This window comes from Propithecus coquereli, unplaced genomic scaffold (genome assembly GCF_000956105.1).
Source record: "Propithecus coquereli isolate 6110/MARCELLA unplaced genomic scaffold, Pcoq_1.0 Scaffold150, whole genome shotgun sequence".
Taxonomy (NCBI): domain Eukaryota; kingdom Metazoa; phylum Chordata; class Mammalia; order Primates; family Indriidae; genus Propithecus; species Propithecus coquereli.
Genome location: NW_012139414.1, coordinates 60,227 through 74,803, shown reverse-complemented (window position 1 = coordinate 74,803; position 14,577 = coordinate 60,227).

Here is a 14,577-nt window from a genome sequence, read left to right as displayed (position 1 = left end):
CTTCACAGCTGGTTTTCTTGTTTGTCATTTGTCACCCCCTAGATGTCTTGTTCACTGCTGTACCCCAGTGTCTGGGGCAAGGCCTGGCCCACAGCAAGGTACTCAATAGACATTTGCTGGGTGAACATGGGATCTTGGGGGCAGGCACCTCAGATGCCACTGCTGCCTGCTCAGCCCTGGACACTCCCACTGAGTCCCCAGGGGAATGAACAGGTGGACAAGTGGATGGTACCCAAGGGCACTGTTAGTTCTTTAAAGGTCATTCCTGGCTGCCTAATGGTAAGTGCTTTTCTAGGGGCCAGGGGTGAGGAATTAGGGGAAGTCCTTGAGTGGCCCAGGTCTGCCATTGAAACCTGGGGAGGGCTTGGCCTGGGTGGGGCCATGTACACAAACTCACCCTACATCACACACCCTAGCAACCTGGTACCTCACCTTTCTCAAAGCACTCCACAAAACAAAGAATGTACCTGGAGTGACTTTTCCTCCCTAGAGAACTCCCACACAGCTTTCTTAACTTGGCTTAAATGCTGCCTCCTCCGTAAAGCCTTCTCTGATTTCCTCTTCCCACCTCCCCAGGCAATAAGTTGCTCCCTTCTTGGTGCTCCCCTGCTCTGGGTCCCAGTGGCTGGTGTGGTGGTTACCACAGCACTCTCACCATCTGCCTCCCCACAGGCCTCAGGGGAGGGTTGGACCAGAATCCCAGCATCTAACCCTGGCCTGGCATAGAGTGGGTGCTTCCAGATGCTTACAAATAGAGGAATAAAAGAATAAGTGAAAAGTGAATGAATGAATATGTCAATGAGATGACCAAGTGATGGATGAATGAATGAATAAGGAAGTTAACTGAGTGCAAGAAAGAATGAATGAATGCTCAGTAAATAAATGGACACTCAGTGAATGAATGAACACAAGTCAGTGGAACAGCAGAGAGTTACAGAGCCAGGAATGCAGGGCAGTGTCTGATTTGTTGGCAGGGGTCTCCCTGGTACCCCCAGCTCAGGGTCTGGCACAGAGCTGGTGCTTGGCAGATAGCTCTGGATGGAGGTTAAGTGGCTGAATGAAGTGAATGAATGCACAAAGGTGGGGAAGAGTTAGGGCATGTGAGTGTGAAGGAGTTGGTAATGTTTGGTGTAAGTTGTTGACATGTTTATCATCCCAATTTTAAGAGGAGGAACTGAGGCCCAGAGGAGAAAGTGACTGGCTCAGGGACACACAGGCTCAAACCCAGTGGTCTGGCCAAGGGTTCATGAGGGCCTGAGTGATTGTGTGACTCATGAGAGTGGATGGGACAAGGCCCCCAGTGGACCCTAGTGGGGGCTGTTCCTGTGGCACCTTTCTAGGGCTAAGGCCAGACTTCAGGTCCTCCTGCCTGAGATGAAGGGCACCTCTCCCAACGACTGGCTGCCCCATGAAAGGGGACTCAGACCCGGAGTGCCACCCTATCTGCCACCAGAGGGCAGCAAAGCCCCACCCAAACCAGCCGGGTCCCGGAATCCAGCCACTGGGTGCTTTAAATCCACCTTCCCTGAGACCCAGAACTAGGCACCCAGGGAGCAAGGTCTCCAGAAGACATCAGAGCTTTGGAGACTGGCAGGCCTGGTGCCAAAGTTCGGCTTCACCCACCCTGGGCTTGGGCAAGCAACTTAAACTTTCTAAGGCTGCTTGCTTATGCACAAAGTAGGCACAAGCAAACCTACCTTTGACACTGGCCTGTGGATAAAATGACATGTGGATGTGCACAGCACAGCATGAGTAATGTCACCACCTGTCCCAGTTCGGTCTCAGGACTGAGGGGTTTCCCAGGACTTTCAGTGCTAAAAGTAGGAGAGTCTCGGGCAAGCCAGGACAGTTGGTCACCCTAGAGGAGCAGACACTTCTACCTCAATCCTTTGAGTGGCAGTTGATAAGGTACTGAAACAGTAAAGCTTTTTGCAAATATCCCTTAATTTGAGTTTCTCACTAAATAATGAATCAATGGTCTTTCCACAATGGTCCTGCTGTTGTTGACAAGAGAATAGATCCACCAATGGGATAAAAACAAAGATGAAATACACCCGCTTTGGAAGAGTTTGTCATTTTCATATAAAGAAGAGCATATATTTTCCATGCAACCTAGTTATCTCATTCCTAGGCATGTACCCTAGAGAAATGAAAATACCTGTCCGCTGAAAGACTTGTACGTGAATACATAAAGTGGCTTTATTCATAATTGCCAAACACTGGAAAAAACCCATATGGGCCATCAAATTGTGATCTGTCCGTGCAGTGAAAGGAAGAAACCGTTGATATTTGGGACAACATGGATGAATCTCAAAAGCTTTTGAGTGAAGTTAGATCTAAAAGGCTACATACAACCTGGCCAGGTGCAGTGGCTCACACCTGTAATCCCAGCACTTTGGGAGGCTGAGGCAGGAGGATCACTTGAGGCCAGTAGTTTGGGGCCAGCCTGGACAACATAGCAAGACCCCCCATCTCTACAAAAATTTTTTTAAAAAGTTCACCAGGTGTGGTGATGTGCACCTATAGTCCCAGCTACTTGGGAGGCTGAGCCAGGAGGATCTCTTGAGCCCAGGAGGTTTTGAGGTTGCGGTGAACTATGATGATGCCAATGTGCTCTAGCTGGAGCAACAGAGCAAGACCCTGTCTCAAAATAAAAATAAAAAAATAAAAGGCTACAATCTGAATGAGTCCACTTACCTGACATTCTGGAAAAGCCAAAATGATAGGGACATAAAACAGACCAGCAGTTGCCAGGGGCCAAGGGTAGGAGAAGGGGATTGACTTCAAAGGGCCTGAGGGAACTTATTTGGGTGATGGGAATGTTCTAGATCTGGATTGTGGTGGTGGTTATGTGACAACATATGTTTGTCAAACTCATTGAACCGTATAATTTAAAAGGGCGAATTTAATTGTATGAAAATTGTACCTCAATAAACTTGACCTAATAAAGAACAGTTGACTTGCCAGGTTGCACGGGAGCGAACCCTCCATTGTCTGGGTGGCTCTGGGGAGCAGTCCAGCCTTTAGCCCAGTGTGCCCACCCAAGGCAGCTCAGGCGCTGTAAATCTGCCCTGCCCAGTGTGGGGCCAAGGGCTGGGGCAATAAGCTTTCCAAAGCCCAGAGGCCAATGTGAATGAAGCCCCCACACTTCTACTTCTGGGCCCCACACACCCACAGAGCAGAGTCCCGGTTTCTCTGGCTGAGGCTGCCAACACCTATCGGCAAGGCCCCCTCTGAGTCAGGCCACACCAAGCAATGGCAGGAGGTGCTTGGAGCTGCAGCTGGCATGATCGCCACCCTACAGAGCTCTCAGTCTGAATCCCTAAAATACCTCCCTATCTCTGAACTTGGACCCTCAAGGTTGGGGGACCCTGTGGTCTGCCGCTTGAAGGGTCCGGCAGGACAGATGTATCACCCTGCCCGGGCTGGCCCATGACCGTGCTGATTCCTTCACCTCTCTCAGCCCCTGATGCTGCCTGTCCCACCTGTGCCCGCACACTCTGCGTGGGTGACCCATGAATATGTGGATCACACACAGATCCTCTGCTGAGCTCCACACACCTGAGCAGGCCACACTCGAAATGCCCCCAAATCCAGTGAGAATCAGAACTGCTGACCTTGTGGTGTGTAGCTTTTTGTAAACTGGGTCTTCATGATCTCATTGAATTCTCACTAGAACCTTATGAGATAGATACTATATTTAACTTTTATATTGTGAAATAAAACATACACACAGAAAAATATACAGAAAGAAAACATACAACTCAATGAATGATCACAAAGCAAATACTCACGTGACACCAAGTAGCACATTGCCTGTACCCAGCCCCACCCCAACCCTCCAAACCACACCTGTGTCTCTTTCCCCCAAAGGTAACAGTTCTCCTGACTTTAATAGCAATTGCTGTCTTGCTTTCTCTTGTATTTTTATATGTTTACCACCTAAGCATCATCTCTAAAACCCTAGTTTAGTTTTTCCTGTTTTTGGAACTCTTCATACTTGGAATCAATCAGAATGTATTTTATTTAATTTTTTATTTTTTCGAGACAGAGTCTCACTCTGTTGCCTGGGCTAGAGTGCTGTGGCGTCAGCCTAGCTCACAGTAACCTGAAACTCCTGGGCTCAAGCGATCCTTCTGCCTCAGCCTCCTGAGTAGCTGGGACTACAGGCATGCGCCACCATGCCCGGCTAATTTTTTCTATACATATTTTTAGTTATCCAGCTAATTTATTTCTATTTTTTTTTAGTAGAGACGGGGTCTCGCTCTTCCTCAGGCTGGTCTTGAACTCCTGAGCTCAAACAATCTGTCCATCTCGACCTCCCAGAGTGCTAGGATTACAGGCGTGAGCCACCACACCTGGCCAATCAGAATGTATTTTAAATATCTTCTGTGTCTCACCTGTTTTACTAGTATTTTGTCAAAAAGCAGCTTTTCATTCCACGTAGTTAAATTTATCATTATTTCCTTTGTTGGAGGATTTTTGTGTCCTGTTTTTAAATTTTTTTTTTTATTTCAGCATATTATGGGGGTACAGATGTTTAGGTTACGTATGTTGCCCTTGCCCCCCCCCGTTTTTAAATTTTTATTTTAATTTTTTTCTTACCGCAAGATTGTAAAGAAACTCTCCTGTATTATCTTTCAGATGCTTCATTGCCTTGCCTTTCACGTATTGATCTACAATTCACTTAAAATTGCGTATTAGATTTGGTGTAAAGGCCTAATTTCATTTTTTCCATATCGATGTTGAATTTTCCCAGAACCATTTATTGAAGAAACTGCCTTTCTTCAGGGCTCTGGTGCTTCACCCCAAATCTCAGCACAGATTTTACTGCGGCCATTGCCTCTGGCGAGCAGCTTAGCTCAGGTGTGTCCTGACAGCGCCTGGCCTCAGGTGCACTGCGTAACTCTTGTTTTACGCCCCGGGGCCCCCTTGGTCACTCACACGTGTGAAGATCTGAAATTTCAAGGGAGTTAACATCACACGGGGTAGCGCCTAACCGACGGGGTGCAGGAGTTGGTGGATAATTGCGTCTCTCTTCCTCCTCCTCTGTTTTAATCTTCCTGGTCTCCTACCATCCAGCCCTTTGGGGTCACTGCCCAAAATAGACTACTCACACTTGCAGAGGGAACCTGGGCACAGGACGTTGGTACTGGAAATAGCTTGAACAAGCAGCCCCCCAGGATGGTACTGTGGAATCGGATCGTGCACTGGTGAGGCCGCAGTAAGGACCCTCTCTGCTGGTGGTGAGTAGAAGGGTGCCAACCCTGGCGTGGGCTAGCAACGTGATTAATAGTACTCGTGCTTCTGATAGATTGAGTTGATGCAGTTAGAAGGTGATGCATTCTTGGCTTATGTGCCAACTGGTGGCATTTACAAGGCACGGGAGCAAAGGAAAGTGTAGGGATCGTTCTGCTGGTTGCTTTCTGTTAACTGTTTTAGAAGCCTTGAAAGGAGAAAAAATGCAGGCCCAGGTTAACCCACCGTGAACTCAAGGCAGGCTGGGAAAGTCGGAAGGCCTCCAAGGTGGCGGTTGCTGCAGAGGAAGCATTTAACACCAGGGAGAGAAGACAGCTTGTCTGTGGAGGTCGTCCAGTCTCTGTCCTAAGCCACTCGGTGATTGTGCGGTTGGTCCCTGAATGGAGTGGCCACGTACAGGGCTGAAGGCTGTGTACAGGCACTACCGCAGGGACTCCCGCTCACCAAGGCTGATATATTAATATTTGCTGCTGCTGGATGTCCACACTGAATGACCCTTGATAATAGCACTACCCTTTGAGGAGCCCAGCCAACCTCTTGGTGACCGGAGTATTACATTGGCCGCCTTCATCCTGGAGGTGGCATTGATTTGTTTTCCTGTAACGGATACTGTACCGGATATGGGCGTGCCTCTCGTGCCTGCAGTGTCTCTGCCAGCACCATCATTCAAGGACTTGCAAAATGCATCTGATTTGCTGGCAAGGGATTCTGCACATCATCTCTTCAGACCAAGGGATCATTTTAGGGCAGAGAAGATGCAACGTCACGAGAGGAATATATACCACGATACCTGAAAGCAGCTGACCCAATCGAGCATGGAGTGGACTGTTAGGGACAGCACCCTGAGAGATTGGAGAAATATTCTCCAGGATGCAAGGTGTGCGTGGAACCTACAACTGGTGCGTGGCGCTGCGTCCCCTCTAGTTAAAATCCACAGGTTAGGGAACCAAAGGGTGGAGTGGCCCCTGTCACTACCAGTCCAGCGACTCCCTTGGGGAACTCACACTTCTCTTTAGACTCAGGCTCAGCAGGATGAGAAATTCTGATTTCTGGGCATGGGAGAAACACTGGGGAACAAGTGAGGGTCCCAGGGATTTGAAGCTGTGATGGACACCTGCTCATTTGGGGTTCTTCATTCCAGTGAGACAGCAGCCAAAGGAAGGGGTGGGAATAAATGACGTTGCCTTGCAGGAGGCGCTAGCTTGCTGCTACACCACGAGGTTACGGAGGAGGACGCCTAGTATGTGAGGGATTTGTCAGGGACGTTTCTTGAGGCTTCCACATCCAGGGTAACTGGAACTGGATAAATTGATAAATGACAAGGGCAAAGCAGCTTAGGGATCTGACTTCTCAGGAACGGGAGGAGTCTGGGTAACTCCAGCATGTCAAGGTTCTGGCTGCAGGTGAGGCAAATCTGGAATGGAGGGTGGAGCAGGGAGGTGATGCATCTCAGCTGTGGATCCGGAACCAGGTAGAGCAGTGAGGACTACAGGCTGCCTCATCAACCCTCCTTTAGGTCTTTAGTAGGGATTGTGGCCAGGCATCATCTGAGGGCTCTGGGACGGAGAGGAATAAAGGGGAGACATGACTGGGTTTGAGAGCTGGAAGGGCTGGATTGTACTGGAAGCACCTGTGCCCACTGCACATCTTCGGACCCCAACCAGCTTCATGGAGGCTTAACCTGGGACACCTTGGCTTAGCCTGATTGCATATCTCTTGCTTTCTGCCCTGTAGCTCGCTTGGCACTCAAGCATTTACAAACCTGGAAGTGCAAGGGAACAGTCCAGGAGGCAATTCTTGAGTAGTTGGGGACAAGAAATGATGGAAAACTACTCCGTTCTTCTATTTCTGGGCAGACAATTCTGAGGCATGTTCTACACAGCTCCTCAGAGCTCCAACCCAGTGGGATCAAACCCAGTGACTCACAGTAATGTCTAGCTCTCTATATTAGCTTTCTCTCCTTCCTTCTTTCAGTCTTCTCAGTCATGTACTCCCGTTTCCTGGGACCACCCTCAGGCTGAAATACCTGCATGCAAACCCTTGTCTCCACTCTGCTTCCTGTGGAATACAGGCTTAGGTGGGTAATTTAGAGGTGTATTTTTAACTTCCTCATGTATGGGGATTTCCTAGTTGTCTTTTTTGTGATTGACTTCTAGCTTATTTGAATTGTGGTCAGAGAACATGCTCTGATGACTTCCATCCTTTGAAATGTGTTAAGACTACTTTATGGCCCAGTGTGTAATTTGTGTGAATGTTTCATGTATCTTGGAAAAGAACTTGCAATTCGCAATTGGTTTTCCATGTGCAGGGATCTGCCCATAAATATTTAACAACTGGCTTCCTGGGGGAAGGGAATAAAACTCTGATTGTAGCACTTGCCTACCATTCTATAAATACTCCCATTACGGTCAACTTCAAGCTACCAATGTGATAGCAACTGGCTTGCAAAAATCTTGAAAATTTAAAAATTGGCTCTCACAAGAGGATACAAGCCAGCTCCAGCACATCACTGTGACTATATATGTCCATATATTTAAGTTGTTCAAATTTTCTATATCCTTACTAATTATTCTATCAGTTTCTGTTGAAACGTGTGTTAAAATCTCCTACTTTTGGGGATTTTGCTATTTATCCTGGCAGATCTGTTAATTTTTGCTTTATTTAAGACAATATTAGTAGATACAGACAAATGCAGAATTGTTATATTTTCCTGGTGAATTTAACATTTTTGTTATAGTGAAGAGTTACTCTTTATCTTGAGGAATGATTTCACCTTAAAGTTCTTCGTCTGATGTTACTATCTCTGTATCAATTTACTTTTTGTTGTTTGTGAGCTATGTCCTTTTGCCACCTTTTTACTTTTCACCTTTATTATTATGCTTTATATTTGTCTTATAGAAACACCAGATAGATAGATTTAAAATATACAAGCAATAGCAATCTTGGTCTTTTAATTAGAAATTTGAGTCAATGTATATTTAATATAAATTTATAGATTTAAAAATATGTTACTATGTGACTTTATTTATCCTTATAGTTCATTTCTTTTTTTTTTTTTTTTGCCTTTCTTGTATGCTTTTTGGTCATCTGAGTATTTTTACTTCATTTTGTGCCCCCTCTTTAATTTAGAATTTATATACACTTTTACCATTCTTTTAGTGGTTGCCCTAGAGATTGCAATATATAACAGACTTATAAAAATCTAAAGTTAAATGGTAGTTTTACCCTCTTCAGGACAAGGCAAAGATCTTAGAAAGCCTTAACTTTGTGTTTATTCTGGTTGGAGTTTGTGAGGTTTCTTGAATTTGTGACTTGATATCTTTCATTACTTTCTCAGGCATAGTGTTGCTTCAGATATTGCTTCTGTTTCAGTCTTTCTTTATTCTCCTTCTGGGACTCCAATTTCACGTATATTAGAAGATATAGCATAGCTTATCACCTTCATATATTGTAGCTTTGCTTTTGTATTTTCATACTTTTGCTTCTCCATGTTTCATTCTGTATATTTGCTTCTGATATATTTTCCAGCTGACCAGTACTCTCTTCATCTGTATATAATTTGTTATGAACCCCGTCCATTAAGCTCTCAGGTTATCGTATTTTTTAGTTCTAAAATTTCTGTTCTTTTTAAAATCTGCTGTGTCCTTTTTATAGTCTCTAGTTCTTTGCTAAAATTCTCAATCTTGTCTTTTATTTTCTTGAACATAGTAAGCATATTAATTTTTTTTTTTTTTTTGCTGGTAACTCCAATATTTGAAGGCCCTGCGTACCTGTTTCTGTTATCTGTTGTTTCTGCTGGATTTCTTCCATGATATCCTGTCTCTTAGTGTGCTTGTTTGTTTAAATTTTTAATGGGTATTTAATGTGGTATTAACTACCTCCAAAGAGGATTTAAATTTACTTCTGCCAGGATACACATTGCTAGTGCTTGAGGGTTCTAGCAATCTGTGATTGTCTTCATTCAATTTCAGGAATTGAGATGATTAGAAGCTGGCCTTCAGTCCATGTGAGGGCTGGTCTATTTCTGGTTTGCACTGACTCCTAGGATGCAGCCTTTTGTGGTTTTCACTCCAAAGCACAGAGACTTTAATAGGGCCCCCAGCCTTGGCAGGTCTTGTATTCAAATAATTGTTCACTAGCCCAATAAGGCTGTCAAAAGGCTGCTCAGCCTTTTAGACATTCAGTACCTCTTCCAAATTGGCAGGCAACTCCAGAAAAAGTCGTTTGAAATGCTGGGCTCACCTCTCTGGATCTCTGTCTGTTCCCAGACCTTAGCCTTATAATTCTTCACTGCCTTAACATTCCAATGCCTTTAAGAAGATTTAAAAAAAATATTCTGACCAGCTTTCTAACTTACTCAGTGAATGTCTAAATTGGAGATACTTTAATGTGCTATTACCAGGAACGAAAGTCTTAGTAGACATTATTTTTTTATCTCCATTTTTTTTAGATAAGGAAACTGGGCTCAGAGAGGTTAAGTAACCTGCCCAAAGTCACATAAATGATGGGACTGGTTCAAACGTAATGTCTGACTCCAAAGCCTATGTGCTTAATTATTATGCTATTAATATCATGCCACTAGGCAACCCATCTGCTTGGCTTAAAGTTCCTTATGCATTGGACTCTGCTTTCTCCCTGCAGCTGGCCTCACCTCCTCCTCCTCTGTTTCCCAGGGACCCCATAGAACCCATGAACACCTCTGTGGCCTCTCCTTTAGCCTCATTCAACACCATGTTGGTCTCTCTCCAGGGACAGGGCAGAACTGTGCAGAAAACAGAAGTTCAGGTGCAATTGGGGCACAGTGAGATGGGGGCGGGATTAGACATTGTCTCCCTTTCCCGGGGTTTTGGGTAGCAGTTGAGTTTGCGTGCTCTTTATTTGGAAACTCTCCGCCCCTTGCTGACTCATATGCAGCTTGAGTTAACTCACACTCTCAGGATTTGCACCTTTATCTCCCGAGGCTGCTACAGAATGGGAGGGGCCACATGAAGCACCTGAAAATTCTCTCTGCTAAATTTTCTTCTGTGAGGACACCTCTGTCTCACCAGCTGGCCCAGATGATCTTGGACTGGAAATGTGACCGGCTCCTCAGAGCTCCCTGGCAGCCCCAGTGTGAGCAGCAGGGTCTGCACCCTTGTCCTTAAGGACTTCCCACCCTTTCACAGGGAAAAGAGGCCATCAGTCATAAAGGATGCATCTGAAAAAAAAAGATACAGCAATAACCTAAATATCCCTTGATGGATGAATGGATAAATAAAATGTGATATATATTAATATTAATATATGTTATATTATACATATTGCATTATATATCCCATGGAATATTATTCAGCCTTAAAGAAATGAAATCCTGCCAGATGTGACAACATGGATGAACCTAGAGGGTGTTATGCTAAGTGGAATAAACCAGACAGAAAAAGACAATTGCTGCAGGGTCTCACTTATACGTGGGATCTAAAATAGTCAACCTCAGGAAGCAGACAATAGGATGGTGGTTGCCAGGGGAGTGCGAGAAGGAGGTATGGGGCAAGATTGTTCAAGGGGTACAAAGTTTCAGTTATGCAAGATGAAATAATTCTGAGATCTAATGGTGACTAGAATTAACAGCACTTTATTGTACACTTAAAATTTTCTAAGAGGATGGACCTTTTTTTTTTTTTTTTTTTTTTGAGACAGAGTCTCACTCTGTTGCCCTGGCTAGAGTGAGTGCCGTGGTGTCAGCCTAGCTCACAGCAACCTCAAACTCCTGGGCTCAAGCGATCCTGCTCCCTCAGCCTCCCAAGTAGCTTGGACTACAGGCATGCGCCACTATGTCCGGCTAATTTTTTCTATATATTTTTAGTTGTCTGATTAATTTCTTTCTATTTTTAGTAGAGACGGGGTCTCGCTCTTGCTCAGGCTGGTCTCGAACTCCTGAGCTCAAATAATCTGCCTGCCTCGGCCTCCCAGAGTGCTAGGATTACAGGCGTGAGCCACCGCGCCCGGCCGAGGATGGATCTTAAATGAAATCTTCTCACCACACACACACACAACACACACACAAACACACACACATAAATGGTAACTATGTGAGGTGCTGGATATGTTAATTAGCTGGATTGTGGTGATCATTTCACAACATATCAAAACATCAAGTTGTACACCTTAGATATACACAATTTTTCTTTTTTTTTGAGACAGGGTCTCACTCTGTTGCCCAGTGAGGAGTACAGTGATGCGATCATAGCTCACTGTAACCTCAAACTGCTGGACTCCAGAGATCTTCCTGCCTCAGCCTCCTGAGTAGCTGGGTGTACGCCACTATGCCCAGCTAATTTTTTAAATTTTTTTGTAGAGACGTCTTGCTATGTTGCCCAGGCTGGTCTCAAACTCCTGGCCTCAAGTAATCCTCCCACCTTGGCCTCCTAAAGTGCTAGGATTACAGGTGTGAACCAACTGTGCCCAGCCTAGATATACACAATTTTTACATGTCAATGATACCTCAAAGCTGTTAAAGAAATACCAGTGAGCTGAGCACAATAGTCCCAGCTACTCAGGAGGTTGAGGCAGGAGGATCACTTGAGCCCAGGAGTTCAAAGCTAGCCTCGGCAACATAGTAAGATCCCATTGCTTAAAACTAAATAACTAATAGTGTATACTGGGATATCTAACATATGTAGAAATAAACTATGTTATAACAAAATGGCAGAGGGAGGGAGACGTAAATGAAATTATACTGTTGTAAAGTTCTTACATTTTTCTCGAAGTAGTAAAACACTGATTCAAGATACATTCATTGTAATAAAGTAAAATATGTATTATAATTCCCAGATTAAGAATTAGAAAAAATGTAAAAAGGCATAACCAAAAAAGCCATAAAGGAGGTAAAATAGAATAAAAATTATATTCAATTCATCCAAAAGATGAAAGGGAAACAAAAACCAGATGGGCTGAATAGAAAACAGCGAGATGATAGACAATCATATTAAATGTAGTATCTTAAACTCTCCAATGGAAAGACAGATTGTCCGACTGGATTAATAAAAAACAACAACAACAACAAAGCATATACTTTTTTGTTATTTACAAGCAACACACTTTAAGTGTAAGCACAGAGACAGATTGAAAATAAAAGGTTGCAGAAAGATATACCCTGCACACACCAACTGCGAGAAAGCTGGTGTGGCTACATGATTAACCAAGTAGGTTATAATACCAAGATCACTACCAGAGATAAAGAGGGACATTTCTTAATAATAAAAGGGTCAATTCATCAAAAAGACATAATCTTAAATGTGTGTGGGTCTAATAACAGAACTAAACATACAAGGAGAACAAAAACCTGGCAGAACTAAAAGGAGAAGTAAGCAAAACCACAATCATAGTTGGGAATTTTGACACTGCTCCCTCGGCAGTTGATTTTCTAAACAGAAGACAAAAGCATTGGTAAGGATATAGAAGAAATTGAACAATACCATCTTGACCTAATTGACATATACAAGACATTTCACCCTACAACAGCAGAATTCACATTTCCTTCCAGAGTACATGGAGCAGTCACCAAGATAGATAGACCATATTCTTGGGCCATAAAACAAATCTCAATTTATTGTACAAGGTTGAAATTGTACAGAGTGCATTTTCTGACCATAATGGGCAGGTCCTCCTATTAGCCTGTTGTTCGGAGCCCTCTCTGCATGAGATGCATTCTGTTGGGGACATTCTGTTCTGATGTGACTATCCGGGACACCGCATTACATTTCATTGTCACGTCTCCTTAGGCTGCTCTTGGCTGTGTGAGTTTCTCAGACTTTCCTTGTTTTTGATGACTTTGGCAGTTCTGGGAAGTACTGGTCAGGTGTTTTGTGAGATGTCCCTCTGTTGGGATTTGTCTGATATTTTTTTCTTGATTAGACGAGGGTTCCGTTTGATGTGTTTCAATTCATTACTGTCATTATTCTTTTCTGAGGCTCAGATTATTGCATTTTTGGCTGGTAGGAGCCTCTTCAAGTAGACTCCTGTGTCCTTTTAGAAAGACCTCGGTCGTCTTTAATTTCTTTGATTTCTGTCATGACTAGATTTTGTAGGCTCTTTCTCTGCATTTCTTGCCACAAACCTGGGATCAGCCATTTCTCCAGGGAGCCCTAATTTCTTTTAGAGAGAAAGATTTAAAGACCATAGTCAGGCGCGAGGGATGCTCTTGCTACTGGGTGGTTGCTGCTGTTCCTGAACCTTTTCAGTGGACAGAGCTGGAAAAGAAATATTTTAGAAAGTAAAAAAACAAATTATGAGGACATGCCAATATTTCATCCTTAAATTTAAAATCATAAAGTTTTAAGTTCTTTGATTTAACATTTGTATCTCTTTTTCTTCATCTTGGTTGCTAATAATGTGAACACTGTTATTTATTTGCTTTCCATTCCATATATAAAATAAATTGAAAATAGTAATCCCAGTGCTATTGCTAACAATATGATCACTGAGTGCTGTTTAAGATTTCTTTGTAGTTCTTTTTGTCCTGAGGGTATATTCCCCTAGGAATGCGCTGTCAAACTGCTGTGTTTAATTGTGCCTCCGACTTGGCACACACTTGGGGTATTTGTTTCATGTTGGCACCCATTGTTAGGAATTGCTTTGTGGTGTTTTCTTTCTCATGGCTTGCCAAGAGAAGGGAAAACAGACTCCAACTGGTAGCCCTGGGCGCTTGCTCAAAGGAAGCCTTTTCACTCTCAGTTCACAAAGGAAAAACTCTCGAATCAATGTTGATCAAACTTACACTGTGCCCTCACCCAAGACCCGAACTTCTGGGGACAGGATTCCCTCTGAGGTGGAAAGTCAGGGGAGTTGATGGGGTTCCAGGGAAGAGGCTGGTGTCAGCCAACAGTTCAGCACAGTTCTGAACAAAATCACTGTGCAAAACAGAACAAAACAGAATTACTGTGCTTCGTAGAAGGTACGGTCTCTGCAACATTTGCTATCATTTTCTTCTTTCAAGGAAAAACATCTAGTAGATTTGATAGCAAAGAGTTGAAAGAGAAAAACTTATCCAGTGGATAATCTCCCCCTCCTGCCACTGGATCAAAACTTAGGCAGGAGCCATTGTCCTTCTTGCTCCTAAAGGGGCGTAAGGTCACAAAACACAGTCCCAACTCAGAGCCAGTTATGAGTCCACCTCAAATTCACTCAGGAGTGTCAACAGGGCTGACAGATTTGGCTGTTGAAGAAACAAGGAATTCTTTTAGAGTCAGGTGGTTTATTACTCAAATAGGCAGTACTAGCAAGATGGGCAAAGGTGTCAGCCCTCTTTGTCCTTTGTTCAACAGGATGACACTGAAACAA